General features: G+C 41.2%; 1 protein-coding gene across 7 annotated transcripts in view; it reads right to left on the reverse strand.

Moving 5' to 3' along the window:
- Positions 1 to 15,493, reverse strand: part of LOC133544007 (collagen alpha-1(VIII) chain-like) — a 56,738-nt gene that overhangs the window by 15,078 nt on the left and 26,167 nt on the right. For 3 of the 7 annotated variants that reach the window (XM_061888974.1, XM_061888970.1, XM_061888971.1), the window contains exon 1: positions 9,173 to 9,298. The exons of 2 other annotated variants lie outside the window; for them this stretch is intronic. The gene's annotated coding sequence lies outside the window, so the exon portion shown is untranslated. Of the gene's footprint in view, positions 1 to 9,172; positions 9,299 to 15,493 lie in introns of those variants that run through there. 2 more of the 7 variants (XM_061888972.1, XM_061888968.1) reach the window with 1 other exon arrangement.

The following is a 15,493-nucleotide window of genomic DNA, read 5'->3' on the forward strand; positions in this document are numbered from 1 at the left end:
AGATTGTCATCTGCGGTCCCCTCTAAGGTTTCTCAATGTATCCCATTGGGTTGAGTTTTTTTCTTGCCCTGATGCGGGATGTTGTTGTGGCTTGTGCAGCCCTTTGAGACACTTGACACAAACTTTGGTTTGATTAAAAATTAATGTTGTTTTTTTTTACACTTACATGTTACGGTTAATAGTATTCTATCTCTGTCTTTATTTATACTTTTTTAATAAATTATGTGATATTGTTCATCAGTAAACTCATTGGTGTAATTTTCAATCCATCAAGATAAAAAAAAATAATATCAAAATCAAATTATAGTATGTTATTTATGGTCACGACTTGGACTATGACTCGGAGATAGTTTGTTTTACCAACGCAAAGGGAAATATGCACGGGCGAGACGTGAGTGTGAGTACATTTTTATTTTAACACTAAAAAGGAATGTGAAGTGAAGTGAATTATATTTACATAGCGCTTTTTCTCTAGTGACTCAAAGCGCTTTACATAGTGAAACCCAATATCTAAGTTACATTCAAACCAGTGTGGGTGGCACTGGGAGCAGGTGGGTAAAGTGTCTTGCCCAAGGACACAACGGCAGTGACTAGGATGGCGGAAGCGGGAATCGAACCTGCAACCCTCAAGTTGCTGGCACGGTCACTCTACCACCCGAGCTGAACCAATAAACAAAAAGCGCGCACGAGGGCGGAAGTACAAAAACTGGGCTATGAAAAAAAAAAATAACTAGGATAAAGGCTACAAACCATAAACATGAACAAAAACACTTGCACTGTGGCATGAAGGTGGCGTGGACAAAACGAACAGCATGGAATGGCATGAAGGAGTTGAGGTATACGTGGGCAAAGTGAAGTTGCCAGACTGAACACTTGGCAACTGTGACTTAAATAATAGCTGTGATAATGATTAACAGGTGTGAGAACTGAGGACCGGGCCGTGACTTGGAGACAAGGTGGAAACTAATGAGTTGCTATGGAAACAAAGAAAACAAGGAAGTGCCAAAGCAGGAAACAAGTGTCCAAAAAATAACCAAACATGACAAAAACAAAACATGATCTTATGGGCGTGACATTTATATGGTTTGCTTGTTTTCCTCAACTAGTGCACTAACATCATGTGTTTTTTTTTGTTTTATATATGTAGCATAATCTACAAAGATACAAAGAATTGCTATTGTGACATCTGGTGGACACATTTAGAACAGCAGTTTCCATCCATCCATCCATCTTCTTCCGCTTATCCGAGGTCGGGTCGCGGGGGCAACAGCCTAAGCAGGGAAACCCAGACTTTCCTCTCCCCAGCCACTTCGTCTAGCTCTTCCCGGGGGATCCCGAGGCGTTCCCAGGCCAGCCGGGAGACATAGTCTTCCCAACGTGTCCTGGGTCTTCCCCGTGGCCTCCTACCGGTTGGACGTGCCCTAAACACCTCCCTAGGGAGGCGTTCGGGTGGCATCCTGACCAGATGCCCGAACCACCTCATCTGGCTCCTCTCGATGTGAAGGAGCAGCGGCTTTACTTTGAGTTCCTCCCGGATGGCAGAGCTTCTCACCCTATCTCTAAGGCGGAGGAAAACTCATTTCGGCCGCTTGTACCCGTGATCTTATCCTTTCGGTCATGACCCAAAGCTCATGACCATAGGTGAGGATGGGAACGAAGATCGACCGGTAAATTGAGAGCTTTGCCTTCCGGCTCAGCTCCTTCTTCACCACAACGGATCGGTACATCGTCCGCATTACTGAAGACGCCGCACCGATCCGCCTGTCGATCTCACGATCCACTCTTCCCTCACTCGTGAACAAGACTCCTAGGTACTTGAACTCCTCCACTTGGGGCAAGATCTCCTCCCCAACCCGGAGATGGCACTCCACCATTTTCCGGGCGAGAACCATGGACTCAGTCTTGGAGGTACTAATTGTCATCCCAGTCGCTTCACACTCGGCTGCAAACCGATCCAGTGAGAGCTGAAGATCCCGGTCAGATGAAGCCATCAGGACCACATCATCCGCAAAAAGCAGAGACCTAATCCTGCGGTCACCAAACCAGAACCCCTCAACGCCTTGACTGCGCCTAGAAATTCTGTCCATAAAAGTTATGAACAGAATCGGGGACAAAGGACAGTCTTGGCGGAGTCAAGAACAGCAGTTTCTTTCATTCAAAAATTTCCGTTCGTTTTTATACTTAGCAAACTCATCCCGCAGGCCGGATAAAACCTGTTCACGGGTCTGATCCGGCCCGCGGTCCGTACGTTTGACACCCCTGGTCTAGCTACATGCTAAACACAGAACTGGAACCATCTTAAAATAGACTTTTTCTAGAACTGGCTTTTGTATTTTGCAGCTTTGACCCAGAAGTGGGAGACTCGAAAGTAGTCCTGTTGCGGTGGGATCAAGAAGCACATTCCCTCCTTACTACATCAACACTTCCTGTTCTGGAGGCGAGAGGGAGGCAGCAAATGTGAAGCAAGGTTTGGGTCCGGCTGACTAAGGAGGTGTTAACTCAAAACAACTTAGAAGAATCCTCATCCAGGAAGTATAAGCTGCATGCTTTTCTTCTTCATGCTTGAAAGTCTTCTGTCACAAACAAGTCCCGAACGTAGCCTGCCAAGTCCTGATAGTGCAGAGGGTCAAACGCTGCCAGTTTACACACAAACACTTGAAGATCACTTCAACATAAAAATAAAATAGTAAATGGTCTGTATTCATATAGCATAGTCTTGTCTCGATAACAATTTTCAGTACCGGTACGAAAATATACTTATTTTGATACTTTTGGTACTTTTATAAAGCCTTATTGGCTTTATTTTATCAAAAAATGTTAGGGTACATTAAACATATATTTCTTATTGCAAGTTTGTCCTTCAATAAAATAGTAAACATCAGAGGTGGGTGGAGAAGCCAAAAACTGTACTCAGTAAGAGTACTGATACTTTACAGATGTATTACTCAAGTAAAAGTAAGGAGTAGTCACCCAAATGTTTACTTCATCAATCAATCAATCAATGTTTATTTATATAGCCCCCAAATCACAAATGTCTCAAAGGACTGCACAAATCATTACGACTACAACATCCTCGGAAGAACCCACAAAAGGGCAAGGAAAACTCACACCCAGTGGGCAGGGAGAATTCATATCCAGTGGGACGCCAGTGACAATGCTGACTATGAGAAACCTTGGAGAGGACCTCAGATGTGGGGAATCCTCCCCCCCCCACCCCCCCCCCCCCTCCTAGGGGACCGAAAGCAATGGATGTCGAGCGGGTCTAACATGATACTGTGAAAGTTCAATCCATAGTGGCTCCAAGACAGCAGCGAGAGTCCCGTCCACAGGAAACCATTTCAAGCGGATCAGCAGCGTAGAGATGTCCCCAACCGATACAGGCGAGTGGTCCATACTTGAGTAAAAGTACAAAGTATGTTGTGAAAAAACTACTCAAGTACTGAGTAACTGATGAGTAACCTCATTACGGCAACAAATAATGCACAAAAACATAAAAATAGCAATGAGCAAATTCAGAGCCAGGAATATATCTTAAGCAACTAAAACAATAATATATATTAAATAATAATACATTAAAATAAAAAAAAGGCAAATTGAGCCACAATAAATTAACAGCACCATTAGGTCAGTAGGCATTGATTGATTGACTGATTGATTGATTGATTGAGTGATTTAATATTTTATTAGTAGATTGCACAGTACAGTACATATTCCCTACAATTGACCACTAAATGGTAACACCCCAATAAGTTTTTCAACGTCAATCAATTATTTAATAAATGACCAACTCGAGGTGATCTACCTCATATATACATACACACACATATCACATATATTAATATGTCCAGGGGTGCACCCTGCCTTCCGCCCGATTGTAGCTGACATAGGTGCCAGCGCCCCCCCGCGACCTCAAAACGGAATAAGTGGTAGGAAATGGATGGATGGATATATACTGTATATATATATATATATATATATATATATATATATATATATATATACTGTATATATATATATATATATATATATTTATATACATATATATATATATATGTATATATATATACATATACAGTATATAATTTATATGTCTTTATTTTGCCGTTTTTGTTGACTTGTTAAAAGTGTTTTAATGAATATACATGCATGTTTAACATATAGATTCCTATCTTTGTCACACCTATGGACCATGTTTTGTTTTGTCATGTTATGTTTTGATTTTGGACATTCAGTCACGTTTTGCACTTCCTGGTTTTTGTTGGTTTCCATGCCAACTCATTACTTTTCACCTGTCATGTCACGTCCCTTTTTCTCAGCCTCACCTGTTTTCACTAATCATCACAGCTACTTAAGTCGCTCTTTTTCTGTTCGTCATTCTGGGATCTTCACACTCGCACGCACCCTAGCCATGCTGCACCCAACCTTCACGTCCTCGTCCACAGTTCCATAAGTTTATGTATTTATGCCGCGGTGCTAGTTTTGTTTTGTTTGTATATAGTCATGCCATCGCGCTGTTTCTGTTCATAGTTCATTCATGCCAATCGAGCAAGTGTTTTTGTTTCACGTTTGTACTGTTTAGCCAAGTTTCTTCCCTCCATTGTGAGCGCTTTTTGTTGTTTTATTTGTTTATTAAATAAACAACCATGTACTCACGTCCACGCCGCACTCGCGCTGATTCTCATCTGCATCGAAGAAACAATCCACGTCCAAGCCCTATTGTGACAATCTTTCATGAAGACAAGAATATAAGTTGGTGTATTACCTGATTCTGATGACTTGCATTGATTGGAATCAGACAGTCTAGTGCTGATAACGTCCACGTTTTCAAATGGAGGAGAAAAAAAGTTCCTCCTTTCTGTCTAATACCACATGAAAGTCGTTGGTTTTTGGCATCTTATTTGTCCAGCTTCCATATTCGTTTTTATACACTTTACAAGAAATACATCGGCGGCAAACTTCGTAGCTTGCTCGCTTGTTTGCGCTGGCTTTCGGAGACTCTTATTTTGTTAGTGCAGGCGGGATGGAGCGGCACTTTTATTGTGAAGACAGGAACTGTGCGATCAGCCTTTAGGCTTTTGACGGGACGTACGGTTGAAATAAAAAGTGTCTTTTTTCCTTTACACTTTTGATTGATTGATTGATTGATTGAAACTTTTATTAGTAGATTGCACAGTACAGTACATATTCCGTACAATTGACCACTAAATGGTAACACCCCAATACGTTTTTCAACTTGTTTAAGTCGGATTCAACGTGTGACGGTCACGTGACCGCCTGGCTCTGTTTGATTGGTCCAACGTGAAATGCAGGCATGCATGGATCCTACTTTGAAAAACCAAAACAAACATTAATAGATCGATTAAAAAAAAGTAGCGAGTAACAAGCTGAATGTACATGAATGGAGCGGAGTAAAAGTAGCGTTTCTTTTCTATAAATATACTCAAGTAAAAGTTAAAATATGTTGCATAAAAACTACTCTTAGAAGTATAATTTATCCCAAAAGTTACTCAAGTAGATGTAACAGAGTAAATGTAGCGCGTTACTACCCACCGCTTCTCCTCCATAAAAACAACGTGCTGGCCCATTGACATAATATATGCGGCTTCTACACACAGGTTTGTGAATGCAACGCATACTTGGTCAACAGCCATACAGGTCACACTGAGGGTGGCCGTATAAACAACTTTAACACTGTTACAAATATGCGCCACACTTTGAACCCACACCAAACAAGAATGACAAGCACATTTTGGGAGAACATCCACAACCGCAGCACAACAGAACAAACACCCAGAACCCTTGCAGAAATAACTCTTCCGGGACGCTACAATACAAACCCCCCGCTACCAACACCCCCACCCCACCCCCCATTTATTTTTAATTAGCCTGTTGATATTTACCTCGGAAGGCTGAAAATAGAAAAGAGGCATTCAATGTTTTATTAAAATTTTATTTAATATGCCATTGATATTTTTTCGTTGTTTTTTGAAATTGATTTTGCACTATTAAGTTATATAAGCGTTGTTTGTTCCATATTCAGTGTTAAAGCAAATCTGTGTAGCAAACTGAGCAATAATTATTGATACATTATTATTAGGGTCCGCCAGGCCCATTGCAAAAGGACACCTTTGGAGTCCTTTTGCAATGGGCCAAAGGACCCTATTGTAACTGTAAGGTTTTACTATTATTATTCTTTATTATTCCGCACCTTCGCACCCTAATTTGACCCCCTTAACATGCTTCAAAACTCACCAAATTTGACACACACATCGGTACGTTGGACCTTCCCAACATATTAAGCAACCACACCCCAAAAATTAAATTTGCGCGCTAGCGCCCCCTAGGAAAATAAAACAAAAACAGACTGCTTGTAACTTCCGTTAGGAATGTCGTAGAGACATGAAACAAAAACCTCTATGTAGGTCTGACTTAGACCTGCATTTTCCAATGTGAACTTCTATGGCAAAAATCAACAAGAAGTTGGCAAAAACTCCTTCAAAACAAAATTTTCGCAAAGATGTAATTTTTGCCTCTTTGAGCTGTAATTTGACCCTCTTAAAATGCTTCAAAACTCACCAAACTTGGCACACACATCAGGACTGGCAGAAATTGCGATCTAATGAAAAAAACAAAGCCCAAACTCAAATTGCGCTCTAACGCAATTTTTTGAATAAAACATAGAAAAAACTGCTTCTAGGAAGAAAACACAGACACAACTGCTTGTAACTTCCGGTAGGAATGTCGGAGAGACATGAAACAAAAACTTCTATGTAGGTCTCACTTAGACCTACATTTAGATAATTGACATCTTTCAGTAGTAAATTACCCCTTCAAAAACAATTCTTTGTTATTCCGCACCTTCGCACCCTAATTTGACCCCCTTAACATATTTCAAAACTCACCAAATTTGACACACACATCGGTACGGTGGACCTTCCCAACATATTAAGCAACCAAACCCCAAAAATGAAAATTGCGCGCTAGCGCCCCCTAGGAAAAAAAAAAACAGACTGTTTGTAACTTCCGTTAAGAATGTCGTAGAGACATGAAACAAAAACCTCTATGTAGGTCTGACTTATACCTACAATTTCCAATGTAAACTTTTGTGGCAAAAATCAACAAAAAAGTTGGCAAAAACTCCTTCAAAACAAAATGTTCGCAAAAGATGTAATTTTTGCCTCTTTGAGCTGTAATTTGACCCTCTTAAAATGCTTCAAAACTCACCAAACTTGGCACACACATCAGGACTGGCAGAAATTGCGATCTAATGAAAAAAACAAAGCCCAAAACTCAAAATTGCGCTCTAACGCAATTTTTTAATAAAACAGAAAAAACTGCTTCTAGGAAGAAAACACAGACAAAACTGCTTGTAACTTCCGGTAGGAATGTCAGGGAGAAATGAAACAAAAACTTCTATGTAGGTCTCACTTAGACCTACATTTAGATAATTGACAGCTTTCAGTAGAAATCAACAGGAAGATGGTTATTACCCCTTCAAAATAAATTATTTGTTATTCCGCACCTTCGCACCCTAATTTGACCCCCTTAACATGCTTCAAAACTCACCAAATTTGACACACATGTCCGTCTGGAAAACCTTCCCAACTTATTAGGCATCAAACCCCAAAAATCAGAATTGCACGCTAGCACCCCCTAGGAAGGAAAAAAAACAGACTGCTTGTAACTTCTTTTAGGAATGTCGTACATACATGAAACAAAAACTGTCACATAGGTCTAACCTAGACCTAGATTTCATAATTTTACCTTCTCGGGCAAACATCTATAGGAAGTTGGCAAAAACCCCTTCAAAACAAAATTTGCGCAAAAAAGAATTTGACCCCCTTAAAATGCTTCAAAACTCACCAAATTTTGCACACACATCAGGACTGGCGAAAATTGCCATCTATTAAAAATCCAAACCCCAAAAATCAAAATTGCGCTCTAGCGCCCCCTAGGAAAAAACACACAGACAAAACTGCTTTTAACTTCTGTTAGGAATGTCGTACATACATGAAAAAAAACTGTCACATAGGTCTAACCTAGACCTAGATTTCATAATTTTACCTTCTCGGGCAAACATCTATAGGAAGTTGGCAAAAACCCCTTCAAAACAAAATTTGCGCAAACAATTATTTGACCCCCTTAAAATGCTTCAAAAGTCACCAAATTTTGCACACACATCAGGACTGGCGAAAATTGCCATCTATTAAAAATCCAAACCCCAAAAATCAAAATTGCGCTCTAGCGCCCCCTAGGAAAAAACACACAGACAAAACTGCTTGTAACTTCTGTTAGGAATGTCGTACATACATGAAACAAAAACTGTTACATAGGTCTAACCTAGACCTAGATTTCTTAATTTTACCTTCTAGGGCAAAAATCTACAGGAAGTTGGCAAAAACCCCTTCAAAAACAAAATTTTCGCAAAAAATAATTTGACCCCCTTAAAATGCTTCAAAACTCACCAAATTTTGCACACACATCAGGACTGACGAAAATTGCCATCTACTACAAAACCAAACCCCAAAAATCAAAATTGCACTCTAGTGCCCCCTAGGAAAAAACACAGACAAAAATGCTTGTAACTTCTGTTAGGAATGTCGTAGAAACATGAAACAAAAACCTCTATGTAGGTCTGACTTAGACCAGGGCTTGAGTCATGGGGGCAGCAGCCAAATGCGTATCCGACCAACGCTGCTTGCAGATTTAATTATTATTATTATTATTTGAAACTCGATTTTGCATGTCACTATAAAGTTATGTAAGCCTTGATTGTTCAATATTCAATGCAAAACTTGTTGGGGTCCCTATTAAAAGGTTAATTCGTTCAACCTTGGCCCGCGGCTTTGTTCAGTTTACAATTTTGGCCCACTCTGTATTTGAGTTCGACACCCCTGCCCTAGGCCACTGAGTAGGTTGCTCTCCCACCTGAGCCACGCCCCCTAAAAGACCCAGTTTGTGCACAAAGAAGAAAAACGCAGGATCAAAACTCCACGATGATGCACTGAAGCACCACTTCTAGTCCCAGGACTGCATTTGCACATGGAAACTTCCCAAGGACGCCAGAGGGCGACGACGTTTTCAATCATCCGCACTGTTGGGTTCCCGAAGAGCCGATGCAGCATGCAGGCGACAACAAAGGAGTGTAAAAGCTGAACGATGCACGTCTTACCTTCATGCTGCAGCTGCAGGGAAGACGTCGCACAGAATCATGAAGCTGTGGAAGCTTTTATGCGCGAGAGGGAGGAGCTGCACCAGTAAAGGGGGGGGGGAACAAACACAAAGAGAACTGGATCTGTTTTAGGGAAAAGGCACAGACAAGGAAAATACTGTCATGTATTTCTCTTGGCCCAACTTCCAGTCTTTTCATTTACAGTCGCGATCAAAAGTTTGCATACGCTTGTAAAGAACATAAAGTCATGGCTGTTTTGAGTTTGCTATAATGTCTACAACTCTTGTTTTTTTGTGATGTCGTGATTGGAGCACATACTTGTTGGCCACAAAAAAAAACATTCATGAAGTTTGGTTCTTTTATGAATTTATTATAGGTCTACTGAAAATGTGACCAAATCTGCCGGTATACATACAGCAATGTTAATATTTTGTTACATGTTTCATTGCAATACGCTTCTGGTTGAATTTGACAGCCTATGGACAATTATAATAAGACTGTGGAGAGGCGGAGCCGGGAGCGAGGCAGAGCACACCGTAGCCCGGCCCAAGATGGTGGCGAGGAGGAGTGGACTGCTGCCCCCGCGACTCAAGCCCTGGTCTAAGTCAGACCTACATAAAAGGTTTTTGGTTTCATGTTTCTACGACATTCCTAACAGAAGTTACAAGCAGTTTTGTCCGAGTTTTTTCCTAGGGGGCGCTAGAGCGCAATTTTGATTTTTGGGGTTTGGTTTTTTAGTAGATGGCAATTTTCGCCAGTCCTAATGTGTGTGCAAAATTTGGTGAGTTTTGAATTATTTTAAGGGGGTCAAATTATCTTTGGCGAAAATTTTGTTTTGAAGGGGTTTTTGCCAACTTCCTGTAGATTTTTGCCCTAGAACAGTGGTGTCGAACTCAAACACAGAGTGGGCCAAAATTGGAGACTGAACAAAGCCACGGGCCAAGGTTGAACAAATTAACCTTTTAATAGGGACCCCAACAAGTTTTGCATTGAATATTGAACAATCAAGGCTTACATAACTTTATAGTGACATGCAAAATCGAGTTTCAAATAATAGTAATAATAATAATAATAATAATTAAAGCTGCAAGCAGCATTGGTCGGGTCCACCTTTGGCTGCTGCCCCCGCGACTCAAGCCCTGGTCTAAGTCAGACCTACATAAAAGGTTTTTTGTTTCATGTTTCTACGACATTCCTAACAGAAGTTACAAGCAGTTTTGTCCGTGTTTTTTCCTAGGGGGCGCTAGAGCGCAATTTTAATTTTTGGGGTTTGGTTTTTTTAGTAGATGGCAATTTTTGCCAGTCCTGATGTGTGTGCAAAATTTGGTGAGTTTTGAAGCATTTTAAGGGGGTCAAATTATTTTTTGCGAAAATTTTGTTTTGAAGGGGTTTTTGCCAACTTCCGTGTAGATTTTTGCCCTAGCAGGTAAAATTATGAAATCTACGTCTAGGTTACACCTATGTGACAGTTTTTGTTTCATGTATATATGACATTCCTAACAGAAGTTACAAGCAGTTTTGTCCGTGTTTTTTCCTAGGGGGCGCTAGAGCGCAATTTTGATTTTTGGGGTTTGGTTTTTTAGTAGATGGCAATTTTCGCCAGTCCTGATGTGTGTGCAAAATTTGGTGAGTTTTGAAGCATTTTAAGGGGGTCAAATTTATTTTTTGCGAAAATTTTGTTTTGAAGGGGTTTTTGCCAACTTCCTGTAGATTTTTGCCCTAGCAGGTAAAATTATGAAATCTATGTCTAGGTTACACCTATGTGACAGTTTTTGTTTCATGTATGTACGACATTCCTAACAGAAGTTACAAGCAGTTTTGTCCGTGTTTTTTCCTAGGGGGCGCTAGAGCGCAATTTTGATTTTTGGGGTTTGGTTTTTTTAGTAGATGGCAATTTTCGCCAGTCCTGATGTGTGTGCAAAATTTGGTGAGTTTTGAAACATTTTAAGGGGGTCAAATTATTTTTAGCGAAAATTTTGTTTTGAAAGGGGTTTTTGCCAACTTCCTGTAGATTTTTGCCCTAGAACAGTGGTGTCGAACTCAAATACAGAGTGGGCCAAAATTGTAAACTGAAAAAAGCCGCGGGCCAAAGTTGAACAAATTAACCTTTTAATAGGGACCCAAACAAGTTTTGCATTGAATATTGAACAATCAAGGCTTACATAACTTTATAGTGACATGCAAAATCCAGTTTCAAATAATAGTAATAATAATAATAATAATTAAAGCTGCAAGCAGCGTTGGTCAGGTCCACCTTTGGCTGCTGCCCCCGCGACTCAAGCCCTGGTCTAAGTCAGACCTACATAAAAGGTTTTTTGTTTAATGTTTCTACGACATTCCTAACAGAAGTTACAAGCAGTTTTGTCCGTGTTTTTTCCTAGGGGGCGCTAGAGCGCAATTTTGATTTTTGGGGTTTGTTTTTTTTAGTAGATGGCAATTTTCGCCAGTCCTGATGTGTGTGCAAAATTTGGTGAGTTTTGAAGCATTTTAAGGGGGTCAAATTATTTTTTGCGAAAATTTTGTTTTGAAAGGGGGTTTTGCCAACGTCCTGTAGATTTTTGCCCTAGCAGGTAAAATTAGGAAATCTAGGTCTAGGTTAGACCTATGTGACAGTTTTTGTTTCATGTATGTACAACATTCCTAACAGAAGTTACAAGCAGTTTTGTCTGTGTTTTTTCCTACGGGGCGCTAGAGCGCAATTTTGATTTTTGGGGTTTGTTTTTTTTAGTAGATGGCAATTTTCGCCAGTCCTGATGTGTGTGCAAAATTTGGTGAGTTTTGAAGCATTTTAAGGGGGTCAAATTATTTTTCGCGAAAATTTTGTTTTGAAGGGGTTTTTGCCAACGTCTTGTAGATTTTTGCCCTAGCAGGTAAAATTATGAAATCTAGGTCTAGGTTACACCTATGTGACAGTTTTTGTTTCATGTATGTATGACATTCCTAACAGAAGTTACAAGCAGTCTGTTTTTTTTTTTCCTTCCTAGGGGGTGCTAGCGTGCAATTTTGATTTTTGGGGTTTGGTTGCCTAATAAGTCGGGGAGGTTTTCCAGACGGACTTGTGTGTCAAATTTGGTGAGTTTTGAAGCGTGTTAAGGGGGTCAAATTAGGGTGCGAAGGTGCGGAATAACAAATAATTTATTTTGAAGGGGTAATAACCATCTTCCTGTTGATTTCTACTGAAAGCTGTCAATTATCTAAATGTAGGTCTAAGTGAGACCTACATATAACGTTTTGTTTCATGTCTCTCCGACATTCCTACCGGATGTTACAAGCAGTTTTGTCTGTGTTTTCTTCCTAGAAGCAGTTTTTTCTATGTTTTATTCAAAAATTGCGGTAGAGCGCAATTTTGGGTTTTGGGGTTTGTTTTTTTTCATTAGATCGCAATTTCCTTCAGTCCTGATGTGTGTGCCAAGTTTGGTGAGTTTTGAAGCATTTTAAGAGGGTCAAATTACAGCTCAAAGAGGCAAAAATAGCATTTTTTCCGAAAATTTAGTTTTGAAGGGGTTTTTGCCAACTTCTTGTTGATTTTTGCCATAGAAGTTTAAACTGGAAAATGTAGGTATAAGTCAGACCTACATAGAGGTTTTTGTTTCATGTCTCTACGATATTCCTAACAGAAGTTATGAGCAGTCTGTTTTTTTCCTTCCTAGGGGGCGCTAGCACGCAATTTTCATTTTTGGGGTTTGGTTGCTTAATATGTTGGGAAAGTCCACCGTACCGATGTGTGGGTTCAAATTTGGTGAGTTTTGAAGCATGTTAAGGGGGTAAAATTAGGGTGCGAAGGTGCGGAATAATAAAGAATAATAATAATAATAATAAAACCTTACAGTTTCAATAGCCGGAATTAACCCCGCAAATATTATCAGGTGTGTGTGTCGCCCAGCTTGGCGCAATTTAAATCTCCTCTCACACTATATATAAAGGGCAGCGGCCGTAAACGCCAGGAAGAGGAGACGGAGAGAGAAGGAGCCAGAAGCAAGCGGATGCTGGACAAGAGCGAGAGAGAGCCACAGGAAGACGAAGACGCACACGACTGAAAAGGTGGAGCGGCAGAGGAAGCAGGACACGGCAGGGCTGAAAAGCAACCCGTAGAGACTCTTGCTATCGAAAAATAAAAGAAAGTCTAACCTGCGCCACAATGTCCTTCCTTGGTGGTCCTGAGAACCCACATGACGACAGTAAGAGACTGTCACAAAGACCTTCTAGAGGAAAGTTGTGTGATCAGATGAAACAAAAATTTAGCTGTTTGACCACAATACACATTAATATGTTTGGAGGAGAAAAGGGGAGGCCTTTATTCAAAGGAACACCATTCCTACCGTCAAGCATGGTGGTGGTAGTATTATGCTCTTGCTGTCAATGGAACTGGTTGCTTTACAGAGAATAAATGGGACAATGACCCCAAGAACACTGTCAAAACGTGGAGTATGGTGTGGTTTGTTTTCCTGGAATGCAAAGGAAGGTGACCGGACATGGCGTGAAGGTAAATACATACTTTAATTCATCCATAAAAAAAGTGCAAACAAAAGGTGCGCACAAGGCGGAGAACAAACTTGGCTATAAAAACAAAAAACACCACAGAGGCATAAAACTTAGGACATGAAAAAATCGCTAACTGTGACTTGAATAAACAAAAACTTACGTGCAGGGCATGAAGCATGAACTATGGCATGAAGAGAATCAACAGAGCATGGAAGAACAACAATGACGCCAGGCAGACTGCCTGGCAACTACAAGCTTAAATAATATTGGTGTGATTAACACAGGTGCGTGAGTGCAAATGAATCAGGTGAACTAGTGGTTGTCATGGTGACAAAACAAACAAGAGTGCACAATGAGTCCAAAACCAAACAGAACGTGACCACAAGGCCCTGCGATGAGGAGGCGTCTTGTCCAGGGTGTACGCTGCCTTCCGCCCGATTGTAGCTGAGATATGCACCAGCGCTCCCCGCGACCCAAAAAGGGAATAAGCGGTAGAAAATGGATCTATGAAGAGAATCAACAGAGCATGGAAGAACAACAATGACGCCAGGCAGACTGCCTGGCAACTACAAGCTTAAATAATATTGGTGTGATTAACACAGGTGCGTGAGTGCAAATGAATCAGGTGAACTAGTGGTTGTCATGGTGACAAAACAAACAAGAGTGCACAATGAGTCCAAAACCAAACAGAACGTGACCACAAGGCCCTGCGATGAGGAGGCGTCTTGTCCAGGGTGTACGCTGCCTTCCGCCCGATTGTAGCTGAGATATGCACCAGCGCTCCCCGCGACCCAAAAAGGGAATAAGCGGTAGAAAATGGATCTATGAAGAGAATCAACAGAGCATGGAACAACAACAATGACGCCAGGCCGACTGCCTGGCAACTACAAGCTTAAATAATATTGGTGTGATTAACAGAGGTGCGTGAGTCCAAATGAATCAGGTGAACTAATGGTTGTCATGGTGACCAAACAAACAAGAGTGCACAATGAGTCCAAAACCAAACAGAACGTGACCACAAGGCCCTGCGATGAGGTGTTGTTTTGTCCAGGGTGTACACTGCCTTCCGCCCGATTGTAGCTGAGATATGCACCACCACCCCCCGCGACCCCAAAAGGGAATAAGCGGTAGAAAATGGATGGATGAACAGAATCGACAGAGCATGGAAGAACAACAATGACGCCAGGCCTACTGCCTGGCAACTACAAGCTTAAATAATATTGGTGTGATTAACAGAGGTGCGTGAGTCCAAATGAATCAGGTGAACTAATGATTGTCATGGTGACAAAACAAACAAGAGTGCACAATGAGTCCAAAACCAAACAGAACGTGACCACAAGGCCCTGCGATGAGTTGGCGTCTTGTCCAGGGTGAACGCCGCCTTCCGCCCGATTGTAGCTGAGATATGCACCAGCGCACCCCGCCACCCCAAAAGGAAATAAGCGGTAGAAAATGGATCTATGAAGAGAATCAACAGAGCATGGAAGAACAACAATGATGCCAGGCCGACTGCCTGGCAACTACAAGCTTAAATAATATTGGTGTGATAAACAGAGGTGCGTGAGTCCAAATGAATCGGGTGAACTAATGGTTGTCATGGTGACAAAACAAACAAGAGTGCACAATGAGTCCAAAACCAAACAGAACGTGACCACAAGGCCCTGCGATGAGTTGGCGTCTTGTCCAGGGTGAACGCCGCCTTCCGCCCGATTGTAGCTGAGATATGCACCAAAGGTAATAAGCGGCAGAAAACGGATGGAGGGATGGATGGACGTGACTACACGTGAGAAGTGGTCAAGGATTGGCTAAATCAGGCTAGAATGAAGGTTTTAGAATGGC

Source organism: Nerophis ophidion, linkage group LG27 (assembly GCF_033978795.1).
Source record: "Nerophis ophidion isolate RoL-2023_Sa linkage group LG27, RoL_Noph_v1.0, whole genome shotgun sequence".
In the NCBI taxonomy this organism is placed as follows: Eukaryota; Metazoa; Chordata; class Actinopteri; order Syngnathiformes; family Syngnathidae; genus Nerophis; species Nerophis ophidion.